This window comes from Antechinus flavipes, chromosome 2 (assembly GCF_016432865.1).
Source record: "Antechinus flavipes isolate AdamAnt ecotype Samford, QLD, Australia chromosome 2, AdamAnt_v2, whole genome shotgun sequence".
Lineage (NCBI taxonomy): Eukaryota > Metazoa > Chordata > Mammalia > Dasyuromorphia > Dasyuridae > Antechinus > Antechinus flavipes.
Window position 1 is genome coordinate 668,718,532 of NC_067399.1, and position 13,152 is coordinate 668,731,683.

Sequence of the window (13,152 nt, forward strand, 5' to 3'; positions counted from 1 at the left end):
GAACAAAACAACTCCTTTAAAAGTATAGTTGAATAAATGGAAGAGGAGGTTAAAAAAGCTAACTTAAGAAAATGATTTATTAAAAATTAAAATTGAAAAAAAAGTCAAGTAATGATTCTATGAGACATCAAGCATGATTTAGCAAAAATGGAAAACAAAATGAAAAAATACCAAAAAAAAACCTGGAAAATATGTCCGGTATGGAGAATTTAAGAATTTTTGTACTTTCTAAAAATCATGATCAAAATGGCCTGGGCAACATCTTTCAATAAATCATCAAGGAAAAGTACCCATATATCCTAGAACCAAAGTATAAAATAGTCATTGTAAAAATATACCAATCACCTCCCCAAAAAACCCAAAAAACAAACAAACAAAAAAACTCTAAGGTTTATTGTAGCTAGATTCCAGAATTGTCAGAAAAAAAGAGAAAATTCTGCAAGTAGACAGGAAAAAAAAAAAAAACAATCAAATAATGAGAAGCCACAGGATCTAGCAGTTTTATATTCAAGGATTGTAGGGCCTGAAATATGATATTCTGGAAGACTTGAACAATAACAAAAAATCAACAACTCAGTAAAAATTGAGCATTATTTTTCAGGAGAAAAGATAGACCTTCAATGAAATAGGCAGTTTTCAATAATTTCTTATGAAAAGATCAAAGTTAAACAGAACATTTGACCTTTTAAATACAAAACTGATGAGGTGAGTAAAAAAGGTAAAATGGAATGATTAAAAAAAAAAGTTATTTAAAGGTTAAATTGTTTACAACCCTACATGGGAAAGTGATACTTATAACTTTAAAGAATTGTATCTTTTTCAGGGCAGTTAAAAAAGGTGTACATAGACAGAGGCTATGGTTATAAGTTGAATTTAATGTAACGATATATTTAAAAAAAATTAAGGCATGGAAAAAGAAGTATACTGAGAAAGCCCAAAAGGGGAGGTAAAATGGAGCAAATTTCATTATAAGAAAAGGCATACAAAACCTATTATAGCAGAAGGAAAGAGGGGAAGGAGAAAGATCATTTTTTGAATATTAATCTCATCAGATTTGCTCAAAGAGGAAATAGCATTCTTACTTAGACTGGCATAAAATTTTGTCTTTTCCCATAGGGAAGTAAGCAGGAAAGGGGAAAAGAAAAGAGGGAGAAGCTAAAAAAGGGAGAGCAGATTGAATAATAGGGTGGTCAGAAGTAAAATACCAGTGAGGAAGAAAAGGGTAAAATGAGAGATAAAAATATAAATGGGGAAAACAGCATGGAGAGAAATAGAATTGATAACCATAACTGTGGAGGTAAATGGGATGAACTTTCTGATAAAATGGAAGTGAATGGCAGAACAGGATCAAAAGCTAGAACCCTGAAATATGTTGTTTGCAAAAAAATGCATTTGAAACAGAGAGATATTCATAATAAAGGTAAAAGACTAAAGCAGAATGTATTATACAGCAGCTAAAGTGAAAAAAAAAAGAAAAAAAAAGAAAGAAATGGTACTGATCCTGATATAAGACCAAGCAAAGGCAAAATTAGATCTAATTAAAAGATAAGAAAATTACATCTTGCCAAAAGTAACATAAGTAATAAAGTAATATCGATATTAATCTAAACATATTGATACACCATATGATACAGAATGCAAATTCTTTTTTATTAATTAATTTATTTTAATACACATTGCTTTATGAATCATGTTGGGAGAGAAAAATCAGAACAAAAGAGAAAGGCCATGGGAGAGGGGAAAAAAAAAAAACAGGAAAAAAAAAGAAGCTAACATAACTTGTGTTGATTTATATTCATTCTCTATAGTGCTTTTTCTGGATGCAAATGGCATTTTCTGTCCAAAGTCTCTAGGGATTGTTGAACCACTGAGAACAATCAAGTCTTTCATAGTTGATTATCACATTCTTCTTGTGATAGTGTGTATATATATATATATATATATATTTTTTACTAGTTTTGCTTGTTTCATTCAGCATCAGTTCATGTAGATCTTTCCAGACCTTTCTAAAATCAACTTGTTCATCATTTTTGTGGAATAATAATATTCCATTACTTTTATTTACAACAGCTTATTCAGTCATTTCCCACCTGGTGGGCATTCTATTAATATTCTAATTATTTGCTACCACACACACAAAAAAAATTGCTACAAACGTTTGCACATGTGAGTCCTATTCCTTCCTTTATGATTTCTTTGAGATACAGACCCAGTAGTGTCATTGCTGGATCAAAGAGAATGCTTAGATTGATAGATCTTTGGCCATAGTTCCAGATTGCTGTACAAACTCGTTGGATCATTTCATAACTAACTAACAATGCATTAATGTCTCAGTTTTCCCACATCTTGTACAACATTTATCATTTTCTTTCCCTGTCATTTGAAGCAATCTGAGAGATGTGAAGTAATATCTCAGAATTTTTTTAAATTTGCATTTCTCTGATCAATAATGATTTAGAGAATTTTTTTATATGACTGTAAATAGCTTTAATTTCAGTATTTGAAAATTGTATTTTCATATCCTTTGACCATTTATGAATTGGAAAATAACTTGTATTCTTATAAATTTGACACAGTTCTGTATATATTTTAGAAATGAGACCTTTTAAAAATAAATAATATCTATCTAAAACCATGAGCAAGTACTATATGTAACAGGGATAAGCTAAAACCATTCCCACTAAGATTAGGTGTGAAACTAGGTTGCTCATTATTAACCACAATTATTCATTATTGAATTAGAAATGTTAGCTTTAGCAATAAGAGAAGAAAAAGAAATTGAAGAAATTAGAATAGGTAATGAGGAAATAAAACTATAACTTTTTGAAGATGATATTATAGTATATTTAGAGAATTCTGGAGAATCAACTAAAATATATATGAGACAATTAACAACTTCAGCAGAGTTGCAAGATATAAAAAAATCCATAAAATTAACAGCATTTCTGTTATTAACAAAGATCAGCAACAAGAGATAGAAAAAGAAATATCATTTTAAATAATTGTAGACAATATAACCTAGGAACATTATGAACATAATAACAAAACACTTTTTCACACATATAAAGTCACATGTAAGCAACTGGAAAAATATCAAATGCTCATATATAAAAGCTAATATAACAAAAATGAAAATTATATATAAATTAATGTACTTATTCAGTTAAATACAACTGTCAATAATGACTTTATAGAACTTGAAAAAAATAACAAATCTTATTTGGAGGAGCACAAAACAAAACAAAAAAACAAAACAAAACAAAACAAAACAAAACAAAACAAAACAAAACAAAAAAAAAAAAACCAACACAAAAACAAAAACAAAACAAAAAAGGAAATTAACAAAAAATGCAAAGGATGGTGGCCCAGTTGTATCAGACCTAAACTCAGTTATAAAGTGGCAGTTATCAAAACCATTTGGCATTGGTTGAACCAAAGAGTAGTAGATCAGTGAAATAGGTTAAGTTTGTTGTCCACAACAATGAGTGACTATAACAATCTACAGTTTTATAAACCTCAAGACTACCACTTCTGGGATAAGAACTCACTATTTGACAAAAATTGCTGAATAAAATTGAAAAATAGTATGACATAAATTAGACATAAATTCAATTCTTACATCGTATACTAAGATAAAGTTAAAATGGGTTCAAGATTAAGAAATAAAAGGTAATGTAACCAAATTGAAAAGGCAAGGGATAGTTTATCATATCTTTAAAGAAAGGAAGAATTTACAGTCAAAGAAGAAATAGAGAACATTATAAAATGCAAAATGAAAAATGTGTGTTACATGAAATTAAAAAAAAATTGCAGAACCAAAATCAATATAGTAAGGCTAGAAGGGAAGCAAAAAGCAAGGGAATTATTTTTCCAAGCCAGTATTTATGAGTAAGGTGTCATTTTTCAACTATATAGAAAACTGCATCAAATTTATAAGAATGCAATTCATCCCCCAACTAGTAAATGGTCAAACAATTTTCAGTGAAGAAATTAAAGCCATTTTTAATCATATGAAAAAAAATGCTTTGAATCACTATTGATTAGAGAAATGCAAATTGAGACAAATCTGAGATACCACTTTATACCTCTCAGATTTGCTGCAGTGACAGGAAAAGACAATGACAAATATTGGAGAGGATGGCAGAAATTAGAAACAGACCAACTTTTACATCATATTCCAAGATAAGGTTGAAACATTCATAATAAGAAATAAAAAGTGATAGTATAAGCATATTGGGAGAGCAAATGGTAGTTTTTCTGTCAGATCTTGGAAGAAGAGAGGAATTTATGGCCAAATAATACCCCTATTGTTGCTGGAGTTGTAAAATGGTTCATCCAGATTGGAGCATAATTTGGAACTATGTTCAGAGGACAATAAAAAATGTGTATACCTTTTGATCCACCAGTATCATTACTGGGTCTATAACTCAAACAGATCATAAAAGAGAAAAAAGGACCAACATGTTTGAAAATATTTGTAGCAGCTCTTTTTGTCATGACAAAGAATTGGAAATTGAGTGGATCCCCATCAAGTTGGAAATGGCTAAATAAGTTATGGTATATAAATGTAATAGAATATCATTTTTTTCCCATAAGAAATTATAAGCAAGCTGATTTAAGGAAATCCTGGAAAGACTTACATGAACTAAAGATGAGTGAAGTGAGAAGAACCAGGAAAACATTGTACACAATAACAGCAAGATTATATGATGATTACTATGATAAACTTAACATTTCTCAGAAATGCAGAGATTTAAAGCAATTCCAATAGACTTGGGATAAAAAATGTGATCTGCTTCCAGGGAGAGAATTGTGGAGACTGAACATGGACCAATGTATAGTATTTTCATTTTTTTCCAGTTTATTTCATTTTCCTTTCCCAGGTTTCCCCCTTTGCTCTGATTTCTTTTCTTTTCTTTTTTCTTTTTTCTTTTTTTTTTTTTTGGCACAACTTGACAAACGTGGAAATATGTATAAAAGTATTGTACAAGTAAAACCTGTATCAAATTGCTTGTTCTATTGGGAGTGGGGAAGGTTAGGGAGAGTAAGAGAAAGAATTTGGAGTACAAAATCTTATAAAAATGAATGTTGAATAGTACCTTTACATGTATTTGGAAAAATAAAATACGAGTGAGGGGAAAAAAAAAGAATGGAGGGTGAGTCATTTCTGCTGCTGGGTGATGGACTTGGCTGCCAACAGACAGTGGTTCTTCAGTCCTTGCTGTTTCTATTGCCATCACTATGCTAGAGTTGAAATTTTAAGAGGTATTTCTTTGTTAGCTGAAAGATGCATAAGATGAAAACAATAGACATATATAATTACAGCATAGCTGAAGACAGAGGCAAGATGTTAGTTTGGTAAATATTTCTATCTTTTTTAGATGGTAGTAGATGGCAACCAAAAAAAGTACATCTATAAAAAAAATTCCTTTGACATTAAAGGTTCAGCAACAAGAAGTAAAGGTTGTCTCATAACATAGCCACATATTAATGCAAAGACAAAAACAATGACTTATAATTAAATATGAGGGTTGTAACTGATCCTGACTCACTTGTAATGAATATGCTAGGAATAAGTTTGCATCAACAAATGGGGTCAGATCAGGACTTTCAGATTTATGCCTCATCTGTGAGTTTGCCTTCAGTCAGAAAGGCTCAGTTAGAGATTTTTTAAAGTTAGAAACTTTTCTATTTAGAAATTAAAAAGACACTGAGCACAAATCAGCAGATCTTAATGGGAGGGTAGACAGAATTGGAAGTATTGTAGACATATATTCTGAAATGTGTACTGATAAGTACAAAGTTTTTGCCACATATACCTCCTCTGACAATGGAACAATAATTAACAGTAAATAAAATGGAGAATTTATGAAGTGTCCTTTGTTCCTTTTGTGCCATCCTAATGAAAAATTTCCTGATATAATGGCCTGTTATCATAGATCTTGTGTGGATTGCTTACAACAGTATCTGAGAATTGAATCTCATAATAGAGTTAATATCAGATGCCCAGAATGTACCAAACGATTTATTCCCCATGACATTTGCTTGACGGTAAATGAACATATCTTGATGGAAATATATGAAGAATGTATGTTTAGATGGTAGTCTATTACAGACCCTGACTATAGGTGCTGTCCAACTCCAGACTGTGAATATATTGTGATAGTTTTTGGCTGTGCCAGTTGTTTCATATTAACATGTGAATGAGAAGGATGTGGGAAAGAGTTGTGGTTTTACTGTGAACGAAATTTGGAAATAAAATTAGACTTGTATTGCTGTTTGACAGAAAAGAGCCCAGGGCTTATGTATGAGAACAATATGTTCTTCTTCCATTAGGTAAAGCCAAAGTCTGGAGAAGCAGCTGATGATCTAAAACCATTTACACATATGTTGTATGCAAAATAAAGATGAATAATGGAAGTTGCAATCATGTGGCATGTGCTGTCTATGGTTGTGAGTTTTGTAACCATATGTAAAAGAGATCTCAGATTTGCATTATTTAAGACCATCATGCTGTACTTTCTGGATTCTTCTTTGTCCCCTTTCTCCAGACTGCGGTCTGGGTCCCTGTGCCCATTGGCCCTGATTTTATCTAGACCCAACCCAAGCCATTTCCCCTCAATGTTGAGATACCCCAACCCATGGCAGGTACTCTGCACCACGGCCAAGACCCAGGTAGGAGCCCCACTGTCCCCATCTTCCCAATTCCCTTACACCCAACCCCCACCATGGACAAAATCAACATCCCTTCTGCTGTCTTGATTCCTTGAGCCCAGTAATTCCCATGCTCAGACCACAGCTGTAGAAATGGGAATCCCTGCCCATGCTGATTACTTGCTCTCTTCTCTCCTGGACCTCCTTTATATAAGAAGAATAATTATATAATCCCTATCTCTTGGGCAGGGAGGTTATGAATATTGAATTGGATGTCAAAGATCTATGAAAACTGAAAGCAGCCAGACATATGTTTAGCCTGTTTGGTTTCTGGAAGACAGGTTAGCTGGAAGGGCCTTTACAACATGGTGTATCGGAGTTTTAAGAAAAAAAAATATTGTGGCATCATCTGGGAACATTCATTGGTGCCATTGTAGGAATTATTTTAATAGCTGGACTTGCTCTTTGTTAGTGATTATTGTAATCCCTGTGTATATTGGAAATATGATCCATAATCAATACAAAGGAAAGAATATTTCAAAATACAACCAGACTTTGGCCATAGCAGATGTTTTGCAACATTGTCTATAATTGAATCTCTGCTCATAGCCGAAATAACTGTAAATATTGGTATTCCCATTATGTTTATGGAGTTATTCCAATATATATTGAAATGGAGGTTGTAGTGTCAGCAGGAAATGGAAAAGGAGTCAGGATCAAATTTGATCATGAAAGTGATATAAATATTGGCAAAACAAATATAGTATAGGGCCAACTTTAGTAGCAGAAGCATACCCCAATCCTAGTATAGCGGAAGGTAGTGTTGTTAATAGTTTTAGTGTTAGTAGAAGCAGCCATTTGAAACAGCTTGAAAAATCAATCAGCACTATGGCACTAGCCAGAGCTAGTATAACAGGGAGTCTATCAGGAAGTGCATTGGTCAACTGTTGTAATGAGTTGGAAGTATAAGAAGATGTAAAAAAGAACAGTACACTAGAAGAGGAGAATCTGTCACAGTCAGTTTGCTAACAGTGATAGTCATATCAAAGCAATAGCAGGATACATCCTAGATTCCTACATCCCATTGGACAAAGAAAAAGAAATAGTATAAATAAATCAGTCAATCAAATTCTGACCCAAAAACAGTTGTATGGAGATTGGTAGTGCTCTTGGACATGATCATGTTGGTGGTTAATTTGGTGGTGTACCTGAAGGTAAATCAAATGCTACCAAGTATCCAAAGAAATAGCAAGCAGAAAACCTGAAGATAAAGTGAAGAAAAGGAGTAGCATGAAGATAAATGAGACCAGAAAAGACATGGATATGTAGCTAGTAGAGCAATAGGGCATGAACTCCAGTGAATTTGATTTATATCTCTGTGAGAGCTTATCATTGGTAGCTGACTCCCATTCAAATCATCTCTCTGATTTCAGTTGCTCTGACTCAGAAAGCATGAAAACTTCTTGTATTCATGGCTCCAATGATTATCATACACATTTTGCTACTGTTAATATTCTTACTGAAGCAGAAAATGAATGCTTGGAAAACTTTCTTTATCCAAGTGGCATTCCTGTGTTTCCTATCCCTGCTGAAATTTCGCCTTTGAGTTATATTGCTGAAAAGCATGGAAACAGTTTGGCAACAGCCAATGAAGATCTCTGTTTTGGTGGGGGATTAAAAAAATAACAATAATTTACAACAGGGTTTTGAATTAAGTACTATAATTCACACTGAAATTTAAGTCTATAGATGGTGCAAGATATTTATCTCTGAACAACTCTATTGAGAGCTGGTTGAACTACCTGTGACTACTGTAAGTTTCAAATTACCAGAAGAAGCCAGACTTCACAATCATGATATAATTAGATCTTTTATAAAGCAAGGTAAAATGCTTCATGTAGACTTCACTTGCTAAATTCTGTGGAAGTGAAATGAAGATTTTAAGGTGCATTACAACTGGAAAATAAACCATTAGATCTAAACTAATGTTTTGTGTGTTTGTCACAAAACTTTGCTTTAAGGTAAATACTTGTTTATACAGGCAGAAAGTTGGCTTAATTTATGATGAATATATATATATATATACATATATATATATATATATATATATAAAATATGAATATCGTTCTAGAATATTTTTAGGAAAACTTGAGACTTTCTGATAAATGGATAATGGCAATTTATTGAAAACCACTAAGCAAAATGTTTAAAGGAAACACTAGTTTCCCAAGACCCTTATAGGTTATTCTACAATAGCTGGTGTTCTTTATAACATTTCAACTCATAATGGATTTTTTTCCTTTCTGGGATAAATCATATTCAATGGGGAAATACAGAATTTAATGCAGTCCATTTACTACTGTTTGGAAACTCGTACAATTTGAGATATGTTTTAGCAGTTTTGTACAACCTTAAAATAGAGAAACATGGTTCAAAATATATCTTTCACAGAGTTGATATTACCTTACTAGAAAGGCTTAATGTTAATTAAGCAGAAACAAAAAAAAATGATTTTATGTGTATGTGTGTAATATATATGTATATATTTATATACACATACACACATACATAAAATAAGACTCCATTGGTTTATGAGCATTTTAAAGAAACAGTTACTTTTTCCATCAAGGGGAAGAATATGCCTCACTAATTCTGAGTGCCTTTGGAATAGACTAGATTTTAAGTGCCTATTTTTTTGAGGATTTTATTGTGTTGTTTTCCAGCACATCCTCTCTGGCTACCTTAGATGATAAAGCAAAACTGCAGAACTCAAAATGACTGTAGTTGATAGGAAGACATGTAATTCTTATTACTGATGCTGATGAAAAAGTATTAGCCTACCAAAATTTCACAGGCTTCAGGGCACAACTTTTACATAACAGCTATTTGCAAAACATGTGTCCATCTCCAATCATTGACTCAAAATACAGTGCAATGCTCACTCAGGTAAAAAAGACAGATTCCCAGTATGGCACCTTCATTCCTTTTTTTGTTTACCAAAGAAGTTGATGCTGACCAAAATGCATGTACTGTTAGTGTACCTGCCTAATTTAACTAAAATGCAAAACAGAGATTCTAGAAAAAAATAGTAGTAAAAATGTTCTATCTTCTATATTTCTTACAAGTATTGCCATTATAATACTTCTAAGAGTTTTGATTTGGTTAAAAAGAAATATACCATAGGCTTCAGTCTTCCTCCATGATGCTTCCTTACCAGTTACTTACAACACTGATGCCAGTTATCTTATATAATGATGCTTGTCATGATATTTGTACATTTGCTCAATAATATGCATATAAATTGCATATTTAAAGTAAATGTAAATTATAATGGTATTCCTTTTAAAAGAATGAAAAATAAACAACAAAATAAGGCATTTCCATATTTACTTTCGAATTATGCAGGGGGAAAGAAATGAAGTTGAGTCAGAAAATCTGGGTTCAAATCCTACTTCTAGGATTTATTAACAAATACCCCAATCAATTAGCATTTATTATGTTCCAACTATGTGTTAAGTACTGACATTCATGGTGGGAATACAAAAAGAGATAAGAGGCAATCCTCTTTTTCAAAGACTTTAGGTTTAAGGCGGGGATACAATTTGAAACTAACACATGTGAGACAAATTATATACAGGATAAATAGATTTAATAGAGGGGAGGTATTGTTGAAGCAGGTTTCTAGTAATAAATACCATTTTAGTTGGGTCTTAGAAGAAACCATGGAGGATATTAGTAAGAGTATATGAGGGAGAACTCTCTAGGTATCAAGGACAGAAAGAGAAAGGAAAGAGTTAAGAAATGTGTGTCTTGTTTGTGAAACAACCAGGAGGACAGGGATACTGGATTGAAGAATATATGTAAAGGAATATGGAATTAATAGAATTGTAAAGTTACTAGGATATGAGCTTATGAAGGTGTTTGAGTGACTGACAATTTTATATTTCATTCTGATTGTTATAGGAAACTACTGGAGTTTAGTGTTTGAGATGTAACATGATTAGTTCTGAGCTTTAAGAAAATTACTTTGGTGACTAACTGGAGAATAAATTGGAATAGGGAGACTTAAAACAGGTGACCATCTAGCAGATTAGTACAATAAGTAGAGCATGAAGTGATGAAGGCCCGCACCAGGGGAGCATGCCAGTGTCAATGAACAGAAGGGGGTGAATTTGAATGATGATGCAAAGTGAAATCAGCAGGCCTTGATGCCATATTGGATATGCAGGGTGAGAAATAGTGAGGAGTCTAGGATGACTCCTACATTGTGAATCTAAGAACTATAATTGCCCTGAACAGTAAAAGCAAAGGGAAGAAGGAGTCACTGTAATCTTCATGACCCCCAATCTTCTCTGCTACAAAATAGAAGTATATGTTGTATCTTTGTATATGTGTACGTGTGTGTGTGTGTGTGTGTGTGTGTGTGTGTGTGTGTGTAAATATAAGGGGATAAAGGGTTTGGTTCAGATACCATTTGAAGACCATTATATCTCTAAAATTGAACTCTAGAGTCCACATAGTATGAGCCCTTATTGAGGAAATTGAGGACAAGGTAAGTTAAGTAAGGTCCTAAGTTGCTATGGCCAATCAACAAAAGCTGATGATGATTGAGCTGACATTTAAAGGATGAATATCCCTAATATTAGCTAGGACAGTCCTTGAATAATATTTTTTGTCATTTCTATACTTGAAACCTTTCCAGTTTGCAAAGTGATTACAGAATTTGTATTTTGCAAGTTCAAGCTCACCATCCAGTAAGATTTTAGATATTGACATTCAATGGACACTGAATTTGTTTCCACATTTAAGCACCACAAAAATGATGTCTATGACCATTTCGCTATATGTACACACATAGACATCCACACATATGCATATCACAAACATATATATAGATAAATATTCTTTTCCCCCCCTTTCTTTGTCCTATAAGGACAATTTTTCCTCACAGTCAATTATCAAACCTGATTTCAAAGAGTGTCATTCAACAAAGTCTGTGTCTTTGAGTCAATTTCTTAGACATGAGATAAAATACTAGAATTATTTTAATTTATGTTTATCATATTAATGGTGATTTAGAGCAGTTTTATGTAATAATATTGATAAAGTTTCATTTTTTGTGAAAAGATTTTATAACTTTTAACCATTTATCATTTGAAGATTGGTTGTTCATCTAAAATAGTCACATATCTAAAATATATATTGGGTATGCATATATATATGTATATGTGTGCATATATATATATATATATATATATATATATATATATATATATTCTACATTTATATTTGTATAGATATATAAAATTTTCCCCCTACTTGACATTTTCTTCTCTTATTCAAGCTACATTGATTTTTGTTTGGGTCAGTTTTTTTAAAAAAAATTATGTTATTGAAATTATGACCTTTACCTCGTGCTTGATTAAGCATTTTCAAAAGGATACCCGCAATTTTCTTTCTCTCTAATTTTAATGTTATTTTTAAAAACTATAATATACTAGATGAAGTTTTTTTAAATAGAATTTCTTACATTTAAATCATTCTAGGCAATGTCCTTCTCTTTTCCAACACTGACCTTCTGATTTTCCTTTGCTTCAAATGAAATTGTGCTTCTTATAAAAAAAAATGTTTTATACTGATCAATGAAATAACAACAGCCAGAAGAAAATATGAACTGAAATTTATAATGGAGAAAAATAGTCTTATCAGAATTTTTTTTAAATGGAGTTCACAATATTTATATTCTTAATGAGTCACAATATTTTTAACCTCCCTTCTTCTTCTCCAACCTCATAGCCTCCATTTAATAGGAGTCAATGAAGACTGACATAATTTATAATCATTTCTTGCACTGGCCATTTCAGATGCTACAACATAAGTAGAACAGTTTCTTGATGTTAAAGGCAGGTCATTCTATTCATAAATAGGAAAATGATAGGGTACAGTAAGCAGAGTCCCTCAACAAAGCAAATTAATTAAAACAAGTAATTTTTAGAATTAGTTTTCTTCAATTTTGTCTCTGAATGACAAGGGTAAAGATGAAATCTGAAGTGCAGAAATAAAATAATGTTCTAAATATAAATGTAGTCAATTTAGCAGTCAGATTCTGGACTTTCAGATTTCATTTTTCATTAGATGTTTATTTTTAAGTCATGCACCAGACTACTTACATTCTAATGTAGAGAGAAAGGATTGTGAATATACCATTTCTTTTGGGATCTGTGTATGTTATGATATATGAGTACAATAATTATAAAATTATACAAATGCAAAATATTATATTAATAGTAATATACTTAGAGCTTAGAGGAACTTTAGAGAACAGCTTTTTTAGTCTAATACCTTGCTTTGTTTTCATTTCAAAAAATTTTTTTCTTCCTCCCTACCTCCCTTTCTTTCCTTTTCCTTTGTTCCCTTTCTTCTATCTCTTCTTTCCTTCTTTGTTTCTTCTTTCTTTTTTTCTCCCTCCCTTCCCCTCTCCTTTCTTTCCTTCCTTCC

At 31.9% G+C, this 13,152-nt stretch overlaps 1 pseudogene; it reads left to right on the top strand.

The window, feature by feature from the left end:
• The first annotated feature begins 5,524 nt into the window (after positions 1-5,524).
• On the top strand, positions 5,525-8,395 carry LOC127547004 (E3 ubiquitin-protein ligase RNF19A-like; annotated as a pseudogene).
• The last annotated feature ends 4,757 nt before the right edge of the window (positions 8,396-13,152 follow it).